This window comes from Hyposmocoma kahamanoa, unplaced genomic scaffold, assembly GCF_003589595.1.
Source record: "Hyposmocoma kahamanoa isolate Upper Pololo Valley unplaced genomic scaffold, ASM358959v1 87, whole genome shotgun sequence".
NCBI lineage: Eukaryota > Metazoa > Arthropoda > Insecta > Lepidoptera > Cosmopterigidae > Hyposmocoma > Hyposmocoma kahamanoa.
Genome location: NW_020654422.1, coordinates 8,089,991 through 8,109,707, shown reverse-complemented (window position 1 = coordinate 8,109,707; position 19,717 = coordinate 8,089,991).

Genomic DNA, 19,717 nt, shown 5'->3' with positions numbered 1-19,717 from the left:
ACTGAAAATCTAAATTGTTTATTTTTTAAATTTTTAACAAATTTATTTAATCAAAATAGTTGCCATTATTATCTATACATTGCTGCCATCTAATGGGAAGGTTATTAATGCCTTTGCGATAGAACTCCGACGATCTAGACTGCACAAACTGTGTGAAAGCATTTTGTACTGCCTCCTGGGAAGAAAACTTCTTGTCACGTAGATAATTGTCCAAATCACGAAAAAAATGGTAGTCCGTTGGAGCAAGGTCTGGTGAATACGGAGGATGACGAATGGTTTCTAACTGCAGTTCCTGAAGGGTCAAAATGGTTTCTCGTGCTGTGTGAGGTCTCGCGTTGTCGTGGAGCAATAATGGTGAAGATCGATTCATGAGTCGGGGCTGTTTTACTGCTAGTTTTGTCAACATGGTTCGGAGTTCGGCACAATAGACATCTGCCGTTATTGCTTGACCAGATCGGAGAAAACTATAGTGAATAACACCATGCTGAGACCACCAAACAGTTACCATTACCTTTTTATTGGTAAGTTTTGCTTTAGGACACTGTTGTGGCATTTGACCTGGGGTCAGCCATTGCATTTTTCTTTTCCGGTTATCATAAAGAATCCACTTTTCATCACATGTTACAATTCGATCCAATATTCCTTCATTTCTGTACCGGTTCAACAAGGCAACACATGTTTCAACACGCGTTTCTTTCTGCAGATCAGTCAAATCATGAGGCACCCATTTTTCGTATTTTTTTATTTTATTGATTTGACGCAAGTGAGTCAATATTGTGGGTAAGGTAACGTTAAACCATGCCGCTAATTCCTGGGTAGTTTGACTAGGATCGGCTTCCACTATCTCTCTTAATTCATCGTTATTCACCTGTGTGGGCGGTCTTCCTTGTGACTCGTTCTTTAAGTCGAAATTTCCATCACGAAAGCGTTTAAACCAAAATCGCACGGTGCGTTCATTAGTAGACCCTCTCCAAACGCAGCATTGATATTGCGGGCTGTTTCTGCCGCGTTACTTCCGCGTCGGAACTCGTATTCAAAAATCACTCGAATTTTCGCAGTATCCATCTTTCTTGTCTAAATTGAATAACAAAAACAATTGAAAGTCGATATTCAAATGTTTCAAATTTAAAAAAAAAAAATCACAGAAACCATTTGAAAAAAGTTTCATTCCAAAACCTCAAACCATGAAGATTCTATGAAAATTCAAAGAACCTATTGCAATAAAACGGCAATTTCATACTTTAACCCCTAATATATTAAAAGTAATAAAAATATTGTCATTACTTGGTGTATTTTAAGAAAATATATTCTTAGACAAAAAAAGAAGTGTTTTGCTATTCAGATTAATATTCTAAATTCTAGAAGTATATTTTTAAAGCAACATTTCGTTACGTTTTCATAGTCAATGTTGACGTGACATGTGGCCGACGGCGCACGCGGTAACGATTACTTTTACTTGTGCTTGTAATCTTAAAAATCATAAACAGTCATTTTTCCAAAGAAACAATACGTAGTATCTCTTTGTAGTTTGTTAGTGTGTTCTTTGTAGTCATAATTTAAGAAATTTGGTATCAGCATGAAATCAAACTACACTTGAAACAAGCACAACTTTAACATGCAATTAGTTCCATCGCGCTACTGCTAGATGGCATTAGTTGAACTCTGAAACACGCTATCGTTTTGTTAACTCTAATAGTATTAATCATCTCATACGTTTTAAATTGTAAATGCCTTCTACCGCTGCAGCATTTATGAGGCACTGAACGGCACTCAAGTATTTGAGACGGTTCCGTCCTATTTCTGCTACTGTGCTTTCACGCTAGTGAGACATACTGTTGGGTCCATAACCCTGTAAATTTACCCTTTTTGATAATATACGCCTTTCTACACCGAAGTCTGCGTCTCAATTCGTCGTACTACGCAACCCCTTCGTTGACCAGCGCTACACACTTAAATATAGAAAAATTAAGTAATTAAATAATTAAGTACTCCTCAATTTTTAATTTTTTTTTTTCAAGTCAAAATCAGAAATTTGTAATAACTAATAAATATTTTGTTAAATCTAGAGTAGCTTTATGACTTAAGTAAATTAATTTGCTCTTGGATTAAATATGTATTTATATCTATATCTTATAACTAATATAAACTTTTGAGACGTTTTTTTACTATTATCAAGTAATTATTCTCTAGCGTCTATAGGGAGAGGATCGTTTTGTTGGATATAATAAATTTGTCTTCATAAAAAGAATTTTGTCTTTTTGTTAGTAATCTGTTTTTACCGTGTATGGGTACCGCTGGGTCGCAGAGTAGACTTCATCAGTCGTGACCTCTTATGTTTGACATCGATATTCAACAAGCCTCTTACCATCCTGTGATCGCTTCCAGTTTTCACCCTATTGATAACCGAAACATTGTTGAATATCTGTCTCTTGTCGGTTAATATAAAGTCTGTCTCATTTCTTGTGACACCATCAGGACTTAACCAGGTACATTTCCTTTGAGGTGGTTTTTGGAAGAAGGAATTCATCATAAAGAGTCTCTCCTTTGGTCCCTGGAATTTCGCTGTCCATAACCAAATTTCTCCACTCTCGGCTCATCAACCATTCCACTGCCCAGTTTGGCGTTGAAGTCCCCCATGACAACATTGAAGTGTGTTTGGGAGGTATGCATGGCTTGACTTATGTCCTCATACATAGCCTCTAACTCATGTAGGTTTGTCTAGGTCGGTGCGTAGACCTGTATGACCTTCAGCGAGTACCGCTTAGATACTCTGAGTATAAGGTACGCAACCATGCTCGACGCACTCCCAATGGATGTAATGTTCCCAAAAGGGACTTGTGGACGATAAACCCGACACCACCTTGGGACTGCTGGTCACCTTCCCTGAAGTAGAACAATTTGCCGGATTTCAGGGCTATCGTGTCCTCCCCCTCTCTACGGACTTCCGACAGGCCCACGATATCCCAGTGCAACTTGTTCACCTCCTCTTCCAGCTCGACGATCCTCTCGTCCGACCACAGTGTGCGAGCGTTATACGTATAGAACCCTTTGTGCCAGAGCTCACACACATTATAATATTTTTTAAACGCTCACACTCATAGCCTTGTATTAGGGAAACCCTGTGTCGCGGACATACACATAGATAGCTGTATAAAATAAAATAAAAGAAATAAATGTGGGCCACACAAATATTTCTCCCGGCCGGGAATCGAAACCGGAACCTCTGCGTGGCAGACTAGTATGGTAACCGTTCGGCCACGGAAACAGTTAAACATCTGAACAAATTATTAGTTTATATTTATGTTACTGATGAACTATCTAGTTTAACAGAAAGTGATCTTTTATTTTGCGTTTGAACGATGCAACCGATTTACTGTTACGAATGCTAGCTACGTAATAATTAAATTGGGTAGGTAATTTATTCCACATTATTGACGCAATTAAATTATCAAATCGGATAAATATCAATCACTCTAAATCCTCTTACCTAAATTCATAGCAGAGTCAAAAGAAAGCCGTAAACTTAGATATTTTATGAAGATGCACACAGCTACTACACGTTAGCATTCTATATCAATCTGAACGTAAACAACGTACTGTAGATAAGGAAATGTATAAAAACATTTCCAGAGATCATTATAAACATTTCTTATGAAACTCCGTCATTAAATATATCTTATTTTGAGCCATAGCGCCACTTTACTACGCCGTAAGTGTGTCGTCGAACTGGCGGTTATGACTATATGCTATTTAAATCATATTCTAAGAAAAGCACGAAATCCGTGAAGATGCGATGAAAGTTGAAGAACTGGCACTGTTATTGTTAACTACCGAGTATATACCGAAGCTACGATATCAGATCAGCAAGTTGCTCTCTGCCAAAATAAACTTGACGAGACTTTTTATGTAGCTGTATTGCAATTCACAATATACTGTTAGTCAGTCCACGCCCCTTATCTTTTTTTGGGTAAATCGTTCTAAATGTTTAGTCATAACAATATTTTCGCGAGAGTAATACAATGGCGTCTATTTTCAAATTGAGAACGCGGGAGCACGTCAATGGACGCGAATGACATTAAATTGGTTAAATTGCTTCGCCGAGGTTGGTCTGCAACTCCTTTGGGAATAGCCCACTCTTCCGCCGCGTCTGTGGACGTATATACATGGTGCACATATATTGATTTCAGTCGATTCCAGATTCATAAGTGCATTTTGGTCCTATTGATGAATTACATTGGTAAAACTACATTGGCATGTATATATACACACATTAGCAAACTATCTCACTCAAAAACATTACAGCCATTTGAAACGCGTGAGATTTCAGTTAAATTGTTGTCAGTGAAACATTTTTATTCGTGAATTTTACGCTTTTAACATTTTTGTGGCTCAGTGGATATAAAACGTTTATTGTTGCCATGAAATGGTACGCCCGTGAAAACCTTCTAACATTTTTGAAATGGCACTATCGTGTAAAGCATTAATAGGGTTTATGTATTGTATGTACTCTGTCGTTAGAGTCGTACAATATGTTTTGCGAGCTTGTAGCGCTTCACTAATTCACCAGAGAGTGTAGTGGTGTGGTGTGTCTATCAAGTTGACGGGTACCAACAGGGCCGAAACCAATCAATCAGTCCGACGGAGCGTCGCGCGATAATTGAACTCTTCCCCCGAAGTACTGGGATTCAATAGATAATTACAATCGCAAACCAAAAATTACACGCGGCATTTAACCGTAGGACCCTATTACGTTACACAAAGCTGGGTCGGTCGAGTTAGTCGCAGTCGATCGGCGATCTTTGCCGGACGGAGGATTAACTCACAACGGCGCACAATGAGGGCCTCGAGAGGAGACGAGTGGGAGGGGATGTATTAATAATGGTCTCGGACTCTCCGTAGTGAATGGAGCACTTACACGCTCCGGCGGGAGTTGAATGTGTGACTATCGCGTTAGAGCAAATCGAATCGGTGCGGCCGGCCGGACGCACGCGCCGAATTCGCCGTTTGACCGGAAACCTTCGGCAGGACACTACGAAACCGGATAAACGTTACCCTTATGCGCATAATATTTGAATTGGTCTTCAGTTTGCGCAATATTGATAAACAATGTGAATTAACTCAGAGTACCTTCTGACTTAGCAATACGAGCGAGCATGCACCTTGTACTTATAAAAAAAGAATACCTATATTATCTAAGCAGTCATTACAGAATACGGCTTAGTCACTATACACATATACTACCAGCTGTCAACTGCGACAACAGATATATATAATTAGTACAAAAATGTAAACAATATGTTTGTACGATACCAAGCGAAGGGACGAACTAGTTGTGGTGTTAACCGATACGTCTGTCCACACAGTTGAAGTGCCACTCAATACTTTGAAACGTAAAGGCCTGAGGGATGCTCTGTAAAGTCCCATGTGCCTGTAATTTCACTAGCACCTTCAAACCGGAACGAAGTAACGCTTGCTTTACTGCTTGGCGACAATAATAAGTAAGGTGACAGTACTTCCCTGGACGAAAATTTGACACACTATGATATTATTCACTACAAAATTACGTTCGAATGCAATATAAAAATGATGCAAACCACTTCATGAATATAAATTATTAAAATGTATAACAAAGTAAGGTAAATTGAAATACATAAATTATTAAATGTTAAAGTTTTACAATATTGTCGTCGGGACGATAATGGAAAAAGTTGTAGAGCCTCTCTTCAGATGTTAATGCATTAAACTAAGCGAAAATATTCTCTGTTGCCACACTAACAGTGACGAAGTCTCTAAACGCATATATTGTATTGTATTGAATCTACACGTTCAAAATATCTTAAGAATAGATAAAAATGATCGTTTTTTTTTCAAGTTTCATTACATTTTAGTGTTTTGTGTATAAGTAAAATAAAATATTCGAGGCTTTTTCATGTGAAAATGGAAAGTGGACGTAGAATACAAAAGACAAGTTTCATTGAAAGTCGATTTTCGAGTTGTTCAGCGAACGCCGGCGACGAAGGCGTCGCTTGAATACCTACTAGATGTCGTACGTGATCCTTCCTCGAATTGATACGTTCGTTATATTATATACCTGAAGTTGTTAGTTAAACAACGCCTTGTAGGTAATATAGTTTTATCGAGTTCTTAGGTTTTCGCGATTGCTGTACAATGGAATTCAAATTGAAAAGACAGCCAAAAATTGCCTTATTAATTTTCGTTTGTTTATAATTGCATAAAAGAAAGCCATTAAGAGAAACATAATCTGAATAAAATAGAATAACATAGTAACGCACACACTGAGTCCCATACTAGGGAAATCCTGTATCGCGGTTGCCACGGACACACGCATAGACAACCACAAATTACACTCAAACTTACGAGAGAAATAAATGTAGGCCATACAAATATTTCTCCCGGTCCGCGAATCGAAACCGACATCTCTGCATGGCAGACCAGCACGGTGACCTTTCGACTACGAAGGAAGTTGAAGTTTGAAATATAATAGATAGTTCTTTATTGTTTTTCATTTTTGTGTTCCAGCTATGTCTGTAAATGGGTGTACTTAGTGTAATATGTGTTAACGTCTGAAAACCTGAAAACGTTTGTGGCTGAGCTCGATGCGCCGATGTTTCGACATTGTATCAGGTTCTGGTGAGGTGCTAGTGTAGTCGGCGCGTCGAGCGTGATAAATAATGCGTGTTTTTATGCTTTTATGTTTATGTTTTTGTGGTTTGTCTCTGTATTTGCTAATAATAGTCGTAAGTTAAAATTGTCTGTATTTACTAGCAAGTGGGCCTTGGATACCAAACAAATGATTTATTTATTATTATTATCTTTTTAGACTCTCGCCTCTCTTAGGGCCTAAAAGTTAATTTATTATTATTATTATAGTCTTAATTTTCTGAGCGTGTTAGCTAGTTAGAACCACACTTACGGACCGAAATCAAGTACATGCAGTATGACGTGTATCTACGAGTATGGGGAGAGTGTGTAATAAGATCCTACTTCGTCCTCTTCTATCTGCACGAACTTCCTGACAATGCTGCATGTATTTAAAATTACAGCTTTTTGCAAGGTAATGAAGAGGCTTTCTTTAGAGCCTAACAATTTATTGTTATTATTATTAAAGATATATACAATTATTTCATGTCGTGTAGTTAATTAAGAGCTCACAGATAAGGGTTATACTTAAATAACATTAATAGTTTTTCTTTTTTTTTACTTGACGAACAAATCGAGAGCTTGGTGGCAAGCAACTCGCCAGTTGCCGTACTCGTAATCGGCTTCGCCCATCAAATTGAGACGAGTTCCAAAGTCTCACGTATAATTTTACGAGCACCCTTACCCTTCAACACCGGAACGACAGCACTATTACTACTTGGCGGTAGTAATAGGTAATGTGGCAGTACTTCCCTGGACGAGCTTATTGACGACAAGCTCTACTGCTATTATACATTTATTTTAATTTTAAAATGTGTTCCATTGGGGGTACACGGTTCATAATGTTCCCTAAAAAAATAATGCGAAGAATACGAAACGGTTACCGGTCGATTGTAAAATTGAACAAAATCTGAAGCGGTTAAAAGACATCAAAGCAAAGCTGAACTAGTGATGCCCAAGGTTAGATTGCGAAAAACTCGAAAACGGGGCTGTGGTCTCAAATTAAATTATACCTCAGATAACGAATTTATCAAGAGTATCAAGTCGTTGTTAACAGAAAATGCGTTTTATACAATTAATGAATATTATGAGTTAAACGCAAAAAAGAAAGATTTTTTCCAAAATTAAGTGACAGACAGGGTTGCCTACAAAAAAATTATTAAGTTTTTTATGTACAATGCTTTGTATTTTTTCTTTTTATCTTGAATAAATTTAATTATTCGAAAAGTTACTGCAAGTTACAAATTGCATATATATTGTACATATAATACCACAATTAAAACTAATATACTTAAATAGATATTGTTTGACATAAATGTTGAACATTTAAAGTATTAAGTAACATTTTTTACTAGGCTAAGTTACGGAGCTATACACAAGAATACCCGCGATTTTAAATAAAAAAAACACTAATTTCTTTTGTTATATTTTTTTCTCTGTATTATGTGGTGCAATAAATTATATGACTATGTCTATGTTTTATTGACACTATAGTCTGCCTTTTTTGAAGGCGGAGTAAAATGACGGTTCATTGCGCAAGTGTTGCCCGCTTGTGATTAGGTAGTGATTGTAGTCGATATATAATATATATTCTATCTACTATCGACTGAATATTGGTCACACTTATGAAATAAATAACCGAACTTGTTTTATTTCAATCATCCTCGACCCATGATTCATCCAATTATTGAGCATAAGTTCATATCAATTGTCAATTCTTGTAAGTATATATATGAAAAATACAAACTTTTCATTTTAATTTAATATATATAATCAAATCCGGCTATTCTTGTTAAAATGTATATGAATAAAAATTGTTCTTGAATCGATGAAGGTAATAACTCAATTAGTAATTATTAGAATGTCGTAATATTCACAATTCAGTCATTTTCGTCAAACATTTTTTTTCTTTCACAATCTATCGATAAAACTGTTGATGACAATTACATCACTATTCAAAATTTTATGAAAACTGGCAATTCTACCAATGTCCTTTTACTCCATCTTCAAAAAAGACAGACTATAGTACGCCACTTTTTAACCACAAACAAATAAAGAAAAGAAAAATTAAAAAGTCGACTATGATTGGGTACAAATTTATACGTCATCCATACTAAACTTTGACATTCTTTATAAGATAGACGATTATCTAAATCGATTCTCTTTGAGCCATTTTTACGGACAAACATAAAGTATAAACGAGTCGTAGTTTTATATTACACAATAGTTGAGCATAGACGAAAAACAGCTAATGATGATTGTATATTATAATGTTTATTTTAATTGTTCGGATTTTTTAAGTATGTTTTATACTTCGTTAAAATTCGAATACCACAAAATGTAATAATAATAATACTTCGTGGAATAGTAATTAGATCAATCGCGCCTGAAATCAAATACTGTCGTAACTCAAAAATTGGTGTGAGAAAACACATTTAAAAGTTCAAATGAAAGTACTAAATGATCTTATTGCGAATAATGACGTTATTTTTATTTATATAAAGCCATGGTAACCTAATGGTTTGAACTACTGCCTCTCAAGCAGAGGGTCGTGGGTTCGAATCCGGGCTTGAACATTTGAGTTTCTTGAAATTTAATTGGGAATTTATCATGAGCTTTTCGGTGAAGGGAAACATCACAATGAACCTGCACGTCGATGAAGATTCATAACCCTCGGAAAACATGTGAAGTCCCCAACCCGCATTGGGCCAGCGTGGCGGACTATGGGACTAAACCCTCGTCTGAAAGGAGACCCGTGCGCAGCTGTGGGACGGATAAGTGGGTTGATGACGATGAATATTTACTGATCCATTTATAAACGTGAATATACATTTATTGGTTTCATTCCATTTTTATTCGGTAATTTTTGAACTTTCAAATCGTGTTTACTCTATTCCACACTTTTGAATTACGAGTGTGTTAGGTTTCATGTGCGAAATATTGATACGACTCTCTCTATCTATGATCTAGTATACATTTGAATTTAGAAGCGCACGACTGTATTTAGATACATCTCACACTAAGTATGACAGTTATAGTTTCTCGACGAGTTGATTTTGCAGACTTGTTCAGTTGTTAGTCTGCAAAGAGTGAAGGAACTCTCATTAACGATATCTTTTTAAGTATCCATACTATGGTTCAATTTACATTAAGTATTGCATGGAAGTAATTTTTTTGTTAAGAAATTGTATATCCCTATTATATATTAAGTATGTATGCCTGCAATACTTCTAGTCCTTCAAACTTTATAGAAATTCTGAAGGAATCCAAGGTCAAGTACAGGTCAAGATCGTATTTCAGCCACATCCGTGCCCTGGGAATTATCCAGTCCCACAGCCACACCAGAAACACGGTCTTGCTTTCTATCATAAGTACCTACATATCATCACGCTTTACTCGTCGTGTGTTAGGCAAATATTACTGACCTTAACTACATACGCTTATGTTTTTGTACTTCTGTGCCAGATGTTTCTAAATTACTTTAGATAAAACAAACGGGTTGCACGAAAGGAGTTTTCCTTTAGGACGATGTGCCATTCTTTCCTGTACGATTTTTTTATAATACTAAGTAACAGGACGAACAAGTTGTGCGCCTGATGGTAAGCGCACGGCTGTCCATAGCAGTTGCAGTGTCACCAGAACTTTAAATCTCAAAGACTTGAGAGGTACTGCCGCTGCGTGCATTCCATGTGCCTTTTTTTTATACACAGGAAAATGCGTTACGCATACCCCACCGCGGGCGATGACATTTGTGTTATGTGGGAGTCTCCTCCGTTGATCCAACCGGCGATACAAGCACGCCCGATGGATCCTCGGAGGCCTACCCACTAAAAACCTGTGTGCACCCTCACCCACCGCTCGTGGGATCCCGTTAATACTCGCCACTCACCCCGGTGACATTCCATGTGCCTGTAATTTCACTAGCATTAGCACCGTTACCCTTCAAAACCGGAAGGCAATAATGGTCACATTGCTGCTTGGCGGCAGAAATAGGTAAGGTAGTACTTCCCAGGACGAACTGTTAGAAGGAGCTTTACTGTTACTAAAACGTCTGGCGCGCCTTTGACAACAATCGGTGAGTATCTTACACCAACTGGCAAATCCTTACACCACGATGGCAAAAGAAGATAAAAGAAAATGTTTTTGATATCGAAAAAATCTATTAAATACAACTACAAATTGTCATTGAGTAAGTAAATGAGAAATTGTTGGTAATAGTGACACACTCACTCCTGCTGGATAGATAGATAAAAATAAATTGCAACGTCAAGAATGAAGACAAAGTACGAAAACGCTTTGCGGTTCGACGCAGTCATGAAGACGAATGTATACACTATATACCCGAAAAGCCTGCTCTGTTTCCGTCCCAACATAATATTTTATTGCCAAATATTACGGTTTATCTTGCCTATTACATAACAATACAAATACCTACTGCTTAACGAATAATTCAAAATTATATAATTCTAAGTAACAAATTTTCAAAAATATTTGACAGTGTCACACCTGAAACTTTGCTTTTGTGACCTGTACAGTGGTATTTACAGAGCCACATAATGCTATGTACATTATCTCGTAATTCTACACATTTTGTCATCAATTTGTGGAATTTTCATTGAATTATACTATAATGAAATATTATGGTTCCTTTTTGTCTTTAAACAAAGAGAAACTCGAAAATTTGTATTTTCTCTTAAGGGCGCGTTCTCGATATGTCGTAACGTTTTATTTATCGTTGGAATCGTTCCCATATCATGACTATCTGTCGTGACTACACAGTCACGTGGATGTTTATTTTATCGTTGAACGACAGTCGTGTCTAGCTGTTCCCACTAGATCGTGATGAAAATTTATCGGTTCACAGTAGCCGCCTTGTCGTTTGCACGATAGAATCGCTTGAAATTGCGATTATCTGCCGTCACATTTTTATCGTAACGTTTTATTTGTCGTCTGACGACTGTCTTCTAGCTCTTCCCATTGTCACTACAGTCTGTCGTCGTAAGGACAAAGAAGTCGTGAACGACAGTTAATCGTGTTGTATATGTGAACAACTTCATTTAAAAATATGCTATATATACTATACTTTAAACTGTACGACCTGTCGTCACGACGTAATGAGAACGCGCCCTAATGGCACGCAAATGTCAATTTTTCGTAGTCCTGCTTTTGTAACAAAGTTTTTTCATGTTTTGTTACCTAGAACCATTTAGAAAATAATATTGAACCCAGAAATAAAAATCGTGTTACATGGTGATCTAGTACAAGATAGGATGGAACATAGCACAATAAGTCTTATAAACAAGCGTATTCAGATAGCATTGCTACTGTTGCATGTTGGTAACTCTATCTATGTTTAATAAAAGCATATAGTTATTCTTTACAACCATAACCAATTTATTTTGTGTAGATTTACACACTCAAAGGCTAAACATAAGACAGTTGTGGCATGCATTTAAAGAAGTAACTCTAGGGTTTATTACCTATGTATAATCCCTAGAGTATGTATAAACATTCATGTACTTACCTACTTCCAGATAATTTGTGAAAGAAGGTAACTAACTAGTCTCCCGAAATAAAATTAGTAAAGTTAACCACAGCGGTACACTAACGAAGAAAATTTGTAATTATTTGAGTTCGTACACACACGTACGCACACAAACACACTCACGCATACACCTCATAAGTCGCCTATATATTCCTAATAACATTCAACATTGTATAAATTAAGTAAAATTTCTAACGGTCGTTGATTTAAAAAAAATAACATCTTAAAAGACTGAAAAGTTTAAATACAGTTCCCATTTCATAATGTTGATTTTTCTCTTTCCAAGATAAGCAATGGAAACTTCTACTTTTTTACAGTTCCAATGAATTATCATTGATATTCCCTATTGCTCCGGTACTATTCTTAAGAAAATACGTGTTACTTTTTCTTATTTATTTATTATTAATTCAAGCTGTACAAAGGTCACTTGTTAACCTGTTAGAAAGTAGATTACATGTCTGTCAGTCACACGTTGGTAACGGATTGTGTATTAACACTTTTAAGGCTTAGAGGATGTGTAGGTCAAAGTAGCCAGGTGGCGGTGATGCAATGCGTGCGCTTCCGTTTCCGCAGCCCCGCGACCGCTGACCACGGCAGGTGGTCAAAATCGACACCCAATATTCAATGTTGGCGCCCGTTAATAGGCTTATTGTGTTCCGATCTATTGTGTGTCCACACTAAAATACATTAATAAACCAAACTGGGGTACAAACTACTTACAACCTACTGACGTTCATGATTATACGAATTTAATTAGAACGTCAAAAGCGACATTTTGTATGATGAGCACGTTGAACAAGTTTAATCTCCGTCTTGCTTTGAGTAAGTGCAGCCGTTATTAATCCAGCTAATTGCTGCTTCCAGGGCCGTCCAACATTACAGGACAATAATAAACCCTTGTACATCTAGGAAATAAAGTGGGAGAATAAGAGGAAATTTTTGCTGGCCGCTATTGCAGCGGGTCCGTATGTGTATTGTTGCAATTTCAAAAATTCCCATTACCGTTGAGCATGAAAAGGAGAGAAATAAGGAACACGGACAATAGCGAAGTGGCGCAGACGTGGACACCACATATAGCTAGCATAGCGAGATGAAAGTCGTCTTCAGGCAACCGTCTCTCAGTACAATTAGGCTATGTTTTTCCTTGAGCAATTAAAATGTGACGCTTTCAAAATTTGGTTCAAGTTAGCTCATTTCTTTTGTGCATAGTGTTGAAGAGTTACGAAAAAATGCCTTCTGTCTTGTATCGAACTTGGATGGGGGAAGGGCCTAAAAGCTTCTTTTTCTAGTGTAGGTAGTTATTAGACGTTGAAAAGTTCATGAACGTTTTGTCTTTTTCTGATTTTTAAATAACAAAAACCCTTTGAATAGATCCTTGAACGTCTATTGTTAGAAGTAATTTGCCATTAGCGGTGATTACATAAATTAATGCAGAATGAATGTTTGACAGCTGAATACTGTATGTTTGCTCTGTGATTACGTCCATAATAGATGCAAAGCAACTATAATCAGACCATGGACTAATGAACTTCACGTAAAATTATACACAATCGCGGCCTGCGTAATTTCTTAGAACACTTACGTAGAATATCAGCAAAGTGGATAACGTTAAATAGTGCCAATTTTAATAATACTGCTATTTTGAATAAATGGCAAAAGTAGGCGCATTCCTTTTGTGCATAGTATCGAAGAGTCACAAAGAGGCGGCTTCTATCTCGTACCAAACTTGGATGGGGGAGGCTCGCAAAAAGCTTCCTTTTCTGTACGGAAAATGCCGTCGATCGATTGGGTATTCCGCCGCGTTCTAATAACATTCCGGGACGATATTTCACACACTTCGATCGCGACTGTACTGTACACCAGGAATCCTCAAACTATTTACGAAACTTTTCACAGAATGTTATAAATTTTTTGTAAATACAAAAATATTCGAGGGTCTCATTTAAATTTTTCTTCGTTTTTATGGAAACATTTGTAAACCACACATCGAGAACCACTGTACATCACTTAACTCGACACAATGGTACACGGACGATTTATTGTATACAGGCTCGTGCCAGATAAAGCATAGACAATGGACTATCAGATGCTCACGGTTGCTACACGTGTATGCTTTTAGCCCCAGACTTCGACACCCAATTACGCGATCGCTCTGTACTGAGCGTCATTCATCACGGACAAACGAGCGATTTTTTATTACAAGCGGAGAGGTGAGGAAAACGGGACGTGCGACCCTCCCGGTAAATGATAGTACCTACGTACGGGTACACCGTGCGAGGCAATTAAGGATGGAGTTACGTGGATGAATTTTCCCGAGTTAGTCGAGCTCGCAGAGCCCGCTTGAGATAGTTGAATCGTATTTGAATTTGGTATAGCTGTTAAATGCATATTGGAGAATTTTACTCGCTGACCTGATTTGAATTGGTGTTAGTCCTTGTTGTTCAATCTCGCTCAGAGTCATCTTTACGGAGACTGGGATTTGCAATTAATAACTGGTAATTGTTTTTAAAATTAATTTAGGAATACGTATCTCTTTGTTTCAAGTTTGTATTTCCTTAGAAAAGAAGATACAATTTGTACATAGTATGTATGCACTAAAACACCACCGATTAATCTAAATGGGGAAATTTAACACATCCAATGACTCATTTTATCGTCTTTCCACTTTGCTCTCTGCGTGTCACTAATTATATCATTTATAATAACAAAAACTTAACACTTGGCTTTTGCTCTGTCCGTGAGGGTGTGAGTTAATTGTGTAAAGAATTTCATAAAAGCTATAAAACTGGCATTGTGACATAAAAGGTGAAGTTGAAATAATAAAATGGTGGGGTGCGAAGTCGCCCCCGCGCCCCCGCATCTCCCGACCCCCGCAGTGCGTTATCGAAGAGATCAGGGGATCATTAAACGACACGCGCGCCACCGCACCACCACCGCCACCGGCATCGCTGATCGCAACGGCTATCTTCACTTTTCACACGTCACTAGATGCATTAATGTTATCGATTTGAAATCGCTGAGCGGTTTTCCTTTATTTCTTTAGGTGTTTGAAACCATTATTAAGGATTCGGTATGTTTTTCTTATTTACTCCAGGGCGATTTGATTTCATTGTAGATATAAGCGCAAGTGCAAGCGATGTAGAGTTACAGCTTGAGTATTGTGTTCCAGTGAGTGAGTTGGCCTCGTGACGACCTCACGGAGCAGAGATGTGACGCCGACCCGTGTCAAGAACCCATATTGCTTTTCGAACACGTGGCACTAGGGTATGTTAGTTTATCCAGTGAGTGTTTTTGTGAGCCTAGATTTTATGTATGTTAATGTGATGGAAAAATCATCAGGCTGTAGTTACTTCGATTACTGAATAGATAACAACTTTAGAAATAGCATCAAAGAGCCGATTATGACCAGAATATAAAATTGACATAGTGTACTTAGATATTTATTTCGATATTATTGGAATAGCTGCTAGTGATGTTAAATAGGCGACTTAGGTTAATGTGAGCGGCTTTTCATTTGTTTTGAACATAAAATTTAAATAGTGTCTGATAACATTAAATATACCAATTTTAATAATAGCTTTGAACAGTAACAATAATAAATAAAAAGAAGCGAGAAGTTTTAAGTGTGTTTCTACTGTATACATTTACAAAAATTCAAGATTCAAATTATTCTTCTGAAAAAGTTAATTTTTGTTGAGATATTTTTTTTTACAATATCAAGTGACGGGACGAATAAGTCGTACGATTGATGGTAAGCTATATGCCTGTCCATAACAGTTGCAGTGCCACTCAAAGCTTCAAATCGCAAAGATCTGTGGGCCACTGCCACTGCGCCCGTCACCTTGAGACATAAGTTGACAAGTTCCATGTGCCTGTAATTTCACCAGCTCCCTTACCCTTCAAAACCGGAACATAGTAATGCTGACATTACTGCTTGGCGGCAGAAATAAGTAAGATGGCAGCACTACTCTGCACGAACTTTTTCACAAGACACTCTACTGCTTGCAAAAAATTAATAGCAAAGAACGTAAAATCCTCTAGTGTACCTAAAGAAAATATTATTATATCATATTCATTTAAAAGCTTAAATAAAATGTACACTGACTGAAAATCGAATCACTAAAAAATTTTAAATCATTCCATTCGGTTGTAACTACCTAAATTAAATAGCCCGTATAAAATGTAGAGACCATGGCTTACAATCAATTTTGTTTTGTCGTACAAAAATAATAGCCGCTTCGACGCCGCAGCCTTTTCCCCTGTGACATCTATCGAGGCCGCATCGTGTGTCAGAATGCCGATAGACATCAGTTCCCGTCGCAACGAAATGCTAAAGTGATTTTTATTACATTCGATTCGGTTGCTTTGTTCATATTCCGATCCATTCTGCGGCAATAAGTCTTATAGGTTATCGTGGTGGAAAAATGTATTGGATATTTGGAAATTTCTAACATTATTGGATTCTATTTGAGACCGTATGAGGTAAAGTTTAAGCGTCGAGTATGCCATTGATATGAAACGATAGCTCAAAGGATAAGTGCAAATAAAATAGTGGAGAGCGAAACTGGATTCGGAGTAATCAAGTTGATCGCGCCCGTATTTTATCTACCAGATCCATCCAAGTGTATAAGTATAATACTGTTTCTTATCATTATATTTATTGTTATATATATTATATCTTATCCAGTAAATTCCTAAAAAATAATTAAAATCGTTGTGATATTCAATAATCTACACAAATTACAAAAACCTTTACAAATCTGTAACTAGTAGCGTCAAGTCCTCATTGTATGGCAATAAAATTGTATAATATTTTACCTATTCATATTAGAGACATAGAAAAAGATACTGACTTTGAAAAAACATTGAAACAATTATTAATAAAAAAAGTATTAAAGTATTTGGACTAATTTAGAGTAAAGTATATTTATAAAATATTTTTTAATTACGTATGAAATCTCCTTTGACATTTAGTTACTAATCTAAAGATTGTATTACCTATATTTATTTTGTAAGTACTTACCTCTACCATGTATATAAATTTTATAAAAATTATTATTTTGAATGAATTTAATACACGTATTGGAATTGTTTGAAATATGTTAAATTTATTAATCTATCATAAAAAATCCCTCTGAATTTTGCATGCAGGGCGTCACGTGATACTTTACAATAATCTACTAACTTAAATTGTATTTTGTATGCTTTAACTGTGACATGCAAATAAATTTTGACTTTGATTTTGACTAAACGAATTTTTTTTGTAATATCAAGTGACGGGACGGACAAGTCGTCCTCTCACGTCTTTCCATAGCAGTTGCAGGGTCACTTAGAGTTTTAAATCGCGAAGATCTGTCTCTCTGTCGCGCCTGTCGCCCTGAGACTTCTGTTGGCAAGTCCCATGTGCCTGCAACTTCACCAGCACCCTTAGCCTTCAAAATTGGAACGCAGTAATGCGAGCATTACCGTCTGGACAGGAAAGGTGGCAGTAATTCCCTGAACGAACTCTTTCACAAGGAGCTCTTCTGCTACTAAAATGTGTTTTATCATAAAAGGAATTTAATAGTGAGGGCCACTTCAACGGTCATTGAATTTCGACGAAACGCAACACACAGTAAGTTGAATAATGAGTGGTATTCATTGTTATTTTAAAACTGGATATTAATTTCATCTACAAACGTCACATTCAGTGTGCGTTCAGTGTGTAATTTAAACAAATAAGCAGTACAAATAAACCATAATGCTTAAGCTAATTATGTAAATAAATTACTGGAATACAGAAAAAATCCTTTTGAACACATAATTCTTAGTACAGATGATAACTTGGTAGTGGAAGTAACAAAAAACATGTAGCCAAACGTCAGCTGTTTAAGTACAGAATGTTAAGAAAGTTGTATTCTTTGCCTTATGTCGCTGAAGTACGTGACCACAAACGCATGCTTCGATGAGCATACACACTGCAATCTATTAGTCGTCATTAAGTAATTATAATTTGTAAACAAAGATGACTCTTCTGCTATAAGAGTTCGGATGGTTTTAATTGAAGCTTCTAATAAAAAATTATTACTTTATTGTAAAACAATTGTGTCCACAAATTATAAAACTGGCAGTAAACCTGGAAATTTGATTGGCTAATAAATAAAGGTTGCTTCATAAATTTTATTTTTGTCCGCTAAATCTGAAAAATTATTTATAATTTATTAAATGACAAACAATACTCTCAATATACATCTGCGATTTAAAAATAATACGCCTTAAAACCCTCCTCATTTATTCGAATCTATCGTTACGCATAAAGTAAGCGTCTGGGGAATAGTTTGAATGGAAGTATGTCTGAAAGTGGCAGCTGAACATAAAGGAATGGAGAACGGTGTGCCTCGAGATAGGCACTGTGAAGGCTTGTAATTTTAGATATCGAGCCTGCTCCCCCCGTATCTCCCGACTCGGCCCGGCTCCGTTGCGGATTAGAATGAAAATACAACGCTTTATTATCTTCCCTTTGACCGTATGTCTTACCTTTACCGATCCACTGTTTCCCTTATTCGCCTGGCGGGCAAAGGTGAATGTATTGTTGATTTTTTGTAATCTTGCCTTCTTTCGTATTCTATTATCTTCTCTTTGTGTAGGGAGGATAAAGTAAGAACACAGATTTCTCAGACAATTTTCGTAATTAAAATATTGTATAAAATTTTCGTCGAGTATATGGAGTTGATACTCTTTGTCGGAGCAAGTATGCATTTTATATCGCTGGGGAGGTGGCATCGAGGTGGATTTTTATTAGAGCCACGTTTTTACCGACAGTGGATCGTGCTACAGGCGACATTTATCTCCCAGCGCAGGGGTGTCTCTTTGTAAAACGTTTGCGGATGAAAGATTTCCTTCCTTTTATTATTTCACATGTAATTTATGGAACTTCTTAGGTTTGAGGTTTTGTAAAGTAAAGAGCCTTTTGACTCGTAAACGAACAATTTTATTTTTTGTCGTGTTTTGACAGTCTTATTTTTCTTCTATTCTTTTATCGTCAATTATATAGTTCCTTAGCTTATAGTTGTCGACATTAGCAGTTGTTATAACAGGGGATTCACATTGCAAGTATTCTCATGAACGAGAACATCTGTTATATATTACCCGTGTTATTTCTGTGTGTTTATTTCTTCTCTTGTAGAGTATATCCTATTTCTGCGATTTAATGCAAGCGGAGTGCGCAGATCAAAGGGCCTTATGCATTATATTAAAGTTTTATTCGACGCCGACGTGCGGTCGGCGGACCCGGCAATTTCCTTTTCAATTACGGCTACTTGAAATAAAAAAATAACCGTTTTTATTTGAGTCGTGGTAATTAAAAAGGGATTCTGTAATGAAAAGGTATACTGCCGATTCCGGGCACTCCTCTCAATTTCGCTTGCGTTTGTTTGTTTCGACGGGCACGCCTTCGGGGTAAAATAAAGGGTTGCGAGTACCGTGCTGATGCGTACGAGGTGTGTCCTTTACCATTCACTTCCTTAATATAGT